The sequence below is a fragment of the Lagenorhynchus albirostris genome, chromosome 5 (genome assembly GCF_949774975.1).
Source record: "Lagenorhynchus albirostris chromosome 5, mLagAlb1.1, whole genome shotgun sequence".
Lineage (NCBI taxonomy): Eukaryota > Metazoa > Chordata > Mammalia > Artiodactyla > Delphinidae > Lagenorhynchus > Lagenorhynchus albirostris.
The window spans coordinates 37,147,231-37,153,230 of NC_083099.1; positions in this window are offsets into that span (position 1 = coordinate 37,147,231).

A 6,000-nucleotide genomic window follows, 5' to 3' on the forward strand; every position below is an offset into this window, starting at 1 on the left:
ACTGAGGCCCAGAAAGTAGGTGTAACTTGCAAGATAGCACTGCTAGGTAGCTATTCGAGAAAGCTGGCAGGAACCCCAGGCTCAGCAGTACCAAAGCAGGGATCTTTTGAGTGTTTCATGATCCCATTTGTGTGAACATAATGGGTGAAAATATCCACTAAAATATACTTTCATTGATTTAATATTTGCTATTTAATATATGTTACATTTGGAACTCTTTATAGTACAGATCCCCAATCCTTGTAAATTAATAACTGACAGTGACTAAGGAACATCGGGTAGAGAAACAACTCATTAAGACTAGTTTCAAATTCTGCCTTCAGAACAAGTTAATATGAACTTTTTTCGTGGATGGTAAAGTTATAGGAAATGTTATATGTATGTATTTTACTTATCTTTAACAATTTCTTTTTATCCATTTTTAGAACTTGAAACATGCAGAAAAGCTAAAAAAAAAACCCAAAAAACTTATATAGTGATATCATTTACCACCCAAAGACAACTACCATGGATACTGTGGTCTTTTTTTTAAACAAACTAGATCCTATTAATTTGAAGCCTTTTTTCTTTTCATATAACTTACTAATATATGGTGACATTCTAGCCATATCAATAAACATACTTCTACAGAATACATATGTGATTTGAAAAAGTGTAATCATCTCTACTCAAAACCTCCAAACTCCAAAAACTCTAAAGCAGCAACAAGAAATAAAAGAAGACAAGCAAGTATGCAGAGGATTCATCAGATGAACTAAAAATATCTAAAAAGTTGAAATGTTCCTAAGCCCATTTTTAAAAAATTTTATTTATTTATTTTTGACTGTGTTGGGTCCTCATTGCTGCGCATGGGCTTTCTTCTACTTGCGGAGAGCAGGGTCCACTCCTTGCCGCGGTGCCCGGGTCGCTCACTATGGTGGCCTCTCCCACCGTGGAGCACGGGCTCCAGGCGCGTGGGCCCCAGCAGCAGTGGCACGCGGGCTCAGCAGCTGCGGCTCGCAGGCTCCAGAGCACAGGCTCAGCAGCTGTGGTGCACGGGCCTAGCCGCTCCACAGCATGTGGGATCTTCCCGGACCAGGGCCTGAACCCTTGTCCCCTGCATTGGCAGGCGAACTCCCAACCACTGCACCACCAGGGAAGCCCCCCAAGCCCATTTTATAAGCGATTAGTAACTTTTATAACATTCCACATTTCTTTATTTTTGCCATTTTTTTCTATAGATACATGACCAAAGTTGCCAGTGTCAAACTACAGACCAGACATAAACCTGTGGTGGCAGGACACCATGAAGAAAGAAAATATTAGAAATTCGAGGACACTTTTCACTAAGAAAAGCAGGAACAATTTTGATTAATAAGCATTTGTCAATGCGTTTAAAACGCCACAAAGGAAAGAGAAATCTTCACAGCAACACCCACTCATTTTAACTAAAGCCCCCTAAGAAAAAACACACAATGGCAGCCACCTACTGGTTGTTCCCCTGCTTCCTCTGGTTTTCCTCTAGGAAACACCTTCTCCCACTTTCTTTCCATGAGACTTAGCTGGTGTCAGCTCCGTCCCTATTCAGGTGAGGACGTGGTTTAGGTCTGACAAAGCTGAGCACTGCCTCCCCCAGGCCATACTAGTACAGATGGTGCACATAGCCCACCTAATTCGGACCACTGAGAGTCAGGCATGGATGTCTGTCTGAATTGTTGGAGAAAAGAAACTTTCTTTTCTGTTGGACTCAAGGTTGTGAGGCTGTGAAGTTGTGAAGCCTAGAACTCCTGGCAGCCAACTTGTTACTACAAGAGAAGAAAAAAATCTATGTGGGACTGGATTCAACCCAGAGGAATGAAGATAAACTTGGTCCTACTGATATCATTTAAGGCACACCTGAAGCCAGATCTCTCCCTGTACTTTTTACTTAAATGAGCCAGTACATTCCCTTCCTTGCTTTGTTTAGTTTTGTTTAAACCATATTGAGCTGGGTTTACTGTCACTTGCAACCAAAGAGTTCTGACTGATGAAATGTGTCAGCAAATCAGAGTAAAGAGAGCCCACAGGGCAGTCATGAGCTCTCTTTTTTGGTTTCATCTCTAACAGTTGACTCACTGGGGGACCTTGGGCCAGGTTTTTTAGCTGGTCCTCTGAGTTTCAAAATATGACTCCCTATTTACTTGGGCTTCCCCTAGGGATATGCCGCATTCAAGTCCTTTGTTTTGGTAGTAAAGGATTCCCTCGCACCCCTTGAAGGTGTATTTAAGCAGAGCAAACCCTGAAATCTTTTCTTCTTTAGAATTCTCTTAACTGTTTTTACATGTGAGGCAAATCTATATCACTGCTTTAACATGAGTTTTATGGAACACTACAAATCTGCTCAAGCCACTTGAATGGCTTAATAAAAGACAAACTATTCAAGTTCATATATGGAAATCAGAGTTCTAACAAAGGAAAAGGAAGAATAGGAGAGTCTTAAAAGAGAACTTTGGGGAAGGGGGAATATATTCATATATGTGTATGTATGTGTATATACACACACAAACACACTTTTTTTTTTTTTAAGTACAGGGATTTGTTTAAGTACATGCTATCTCCACCTCTTCACCTACTGTGGCTGCTACTACCACAGCCAATTCTTCTCTGGCACCCCTCTTCCATAAAAACCAACACTCCCACTCCCACTCTTTTATATTCTTTCTTTCTTAAAAATAATATATTATTTGGGCTTCCCTGGTGGCACAGTGGTTGAGAGTCCGCCTGCCGATGCAGGGGACATGGGTTCGTGCCCCGGTCCGGGAGGATCCCACATGCCGCGGAGCGGCTGGGCCTGTGAGCCATGGCCGCTGAGCCTGCGTGTCCGGAGGCTGTGCTCCCCAACGGGAGAGGCCACAACAGTGAGAGGCCCGCGTACCACAAAAAAAAAATAATAATAATAATATATTATTATTTGTAAATCATTTTATGGTTCATACAATATTTCCATTTCTATCTTGTATTTTTAAAAAAATGATCCTTACAATAGCCCTGTAAGTCATGCATCATTAAGCATGAGTTCAAAGAGGCTAATAGGAAATAGCAGGTTGCAAATTCATGTCTTCTGACTCCAAATGCACTGTCCCAGTCCCAGGGCTATACTCTGTCCAGCCGTGTTTCCTCCCTGACACTCCTTCCCTATGGAAAGATCCTAGAGTTGTATTACTCATAATATACAAGGTATAATTCTTCTCATATCCACCACTCAATCCAACTCCACTATGGGTCAATGAAGGGGAAGAGCCAGAAGGAGGAGAAGAGATGACTAAATGAAACATTACTTATTCAAAATATACCTACCTTGTCCCTCCAGCCAGGAGACTTTGGAGTATACAGACTGGAGGGGATCCAAGCAAAGTGTCAGTTCTTTGAGAATCAAATGGTGGGAGGTTTCTTTGCAATGAAATTTGAGTGAGCTATTTGGACAAAGCTCAGAAACACCAAGGCCAAATTTTCGAGCCAGAAATCATTGTGAAAACTATCTGAGGGGTTCATATGCTTTCCAAATTGCTAACAACAGGGAGGAAGGCTATAGCCAGAAATTAAAACAATGCATAAACTCACCCTGCTGTTGGAAAAGGAGTAACTGCTTCATGGGATGCGGTAAGGCATCAAGGGACAATGGGAAAATGTCTGACTGGATGTCAAGAGGCCAGAGTTGCAGCCCAGTCCGCCCTCTGACTAAACAGTGTCAGGTAAATCTCTTCACTCCCCTGTGCTCGGGCTGCCTCATCTTTGGAACAAAAGACGAGTGGTGGTGACGAGATGCTCTCTCAGAGCTTCCAAACTTAATATTCTACATTAATAAGGACTATGGGCAACCCGTACCCCCGACTAATATCCCCATCATTCAGCTGTAATTATAAATTAAAATAGCCCTGAGAAACCACAGAGTTAATTCCTATTAGTATACCCTTTAACTCATATGGAGAAGTGATTTCCTTCTCCTTAAGCCTCGCTGAGAGACAAAAGACATAACTAATATGCTCTGACAGCAATATTCATACAACAGGAAGTGCTTAGAAAGAGGAAGGCAGAGGGAAAAAGTCCCCAGACTGTGTCCTGCACCTCACAGCCTCTGACACAACACGTTTGGGAATTTCTGCACCAAGTTCTCTCTAATGGTTGAGAATTCAAACTCAGTCCAGTTAAAACCTAAGATTTCAAAGACAGCTGCTCTTCTCTCATTTCTCCACTAATTTTAAGACAAACAAATCAAGAGACTTACACAGCGCAGGGATGGGATGGGAGGGCCCACGGCTCCTGTCCCTGGACCAGGCCTAGACTAACAGGTTCTAAAGCAGCTCAGACGCCTGGGTCAGAAGGCCCTGGTCAGAGGGGCCCCACTCCCCTCCGCAGATGGCAGGTCACTATCCTCCCCTCCCCCTTCATAAACTCCCTCCCCCACTTCCCACAGGTTTCCAAGCACTGCCAAACTGGTTGTTAAAGGGCTCCGCAAACAGCTTAATTCCATAGCTAGCCCCCTCCCAGCTATGTACACACAGGGAAAGAAATAAAAGGGTACTTTGTTCATTTTTTAAGGCTCACAAGGGGACACCACTAAACCCCAAGTTCCCTGTGTGTTTTCTTCAAACCATCAGGAGCTGAAAATATTCTGAGCTAAGTTGAGCAGTGAGATACAATCACCCTCCAAAGACACATGGATACTTCATTTGAAAGGGCTGGTTTCAAGTATACAATAATAGGTATCCAGTGCTTGAAAGAGTTCATACCTTTTGGTTCAGTAATTCAGCTGCTGGAAATATATCAAAAAGAAATCTTTAAAGATACCAAAATGTATACACAAAAAATATTCACTGTATCATTTTTTATGATGCAGAAGAATTAGAGCACTAAATAGTAAGCTACTGGGGTAGCACTGACTGTAGGTTAGATATTAACAATTGTGTTCTGCAAAAACTTTGTAAGTGAACATGGAAAATGCTCATGATACGATGCTATGTGAAAAAATAGGATACAGTATGTATCAACTATCAAAAGCAGTATTGCATAGAATAATGGATCTTCATCTTAAGAAACAAAGTGCTTTTAATATTTTACCACTAAGTGTAATGTTTGCCATAGGTTATTTGTAAATATTCTTTATGTTAAGAAAACTGGCTCTATTCTGATTTTCTGAACAGCTTTTTGCATAATTTGATATTAAACATTATAAGACATTTTCTCTGCATCTACTTAGATCATAAGATATGTCTCCATTAATCTGTTAATATGAATTTTCTAATGTTAAACCAACGCTGCAATCCCAAGATGATACATTGTGAACAAATTGGATTTATCTTTTTAATACATTGCTAGATTTGGCCTGCTCAGGTTTTATGACTGTTACATGTATATTTCTAAGTAAGTCTGGCCTATAATTTCCATTTCTCATACTGTTCTTGACACGTTTTTATACTGAGGTTATCACAGCTTCAAAAAATGTATCTCTATTCCCTGGAATGATTTATGCAAGTTTGAAATTACTTTTTCCTTGAGTGCTTGGTAGAACTTGCTCATAAACCCATCTAAACCTAGACCTTCCTTTATGGAGAAATATTTGACTAATGGTTTATTTAATTTAAAAATTATAGAATTATTCAGCCTAGTTTTTCTAATTTAGTTTTAATAAGTTATACTTGTCTAGAAAGGTATTCACTTCCTCTAAGCTTTCAAATGTTTTAGCATAATGTATTTCATAACTTTTTTTTTACTATCTACATCTGCTTTTCCACTCCTAATATTGTTTAGGAATATTGTGCCTCTCTCTTCTTTTGAAATCGGCCTCACCAGGTGTTCATCAACATTACTAGCTTTTACCAAGAGCCAAACTGTATCATTTTTGATCCTCTCCATTGAATAATATGGAATTATTATTATTTCCCTCCATCTATTTTCTCTGGGTCTACTTTGCATCTTTTTCTAACTCTTCAACTTCAACATCTAACTAATTTTCAGGCTTTCTTCTTTTCTAATATAAGCATT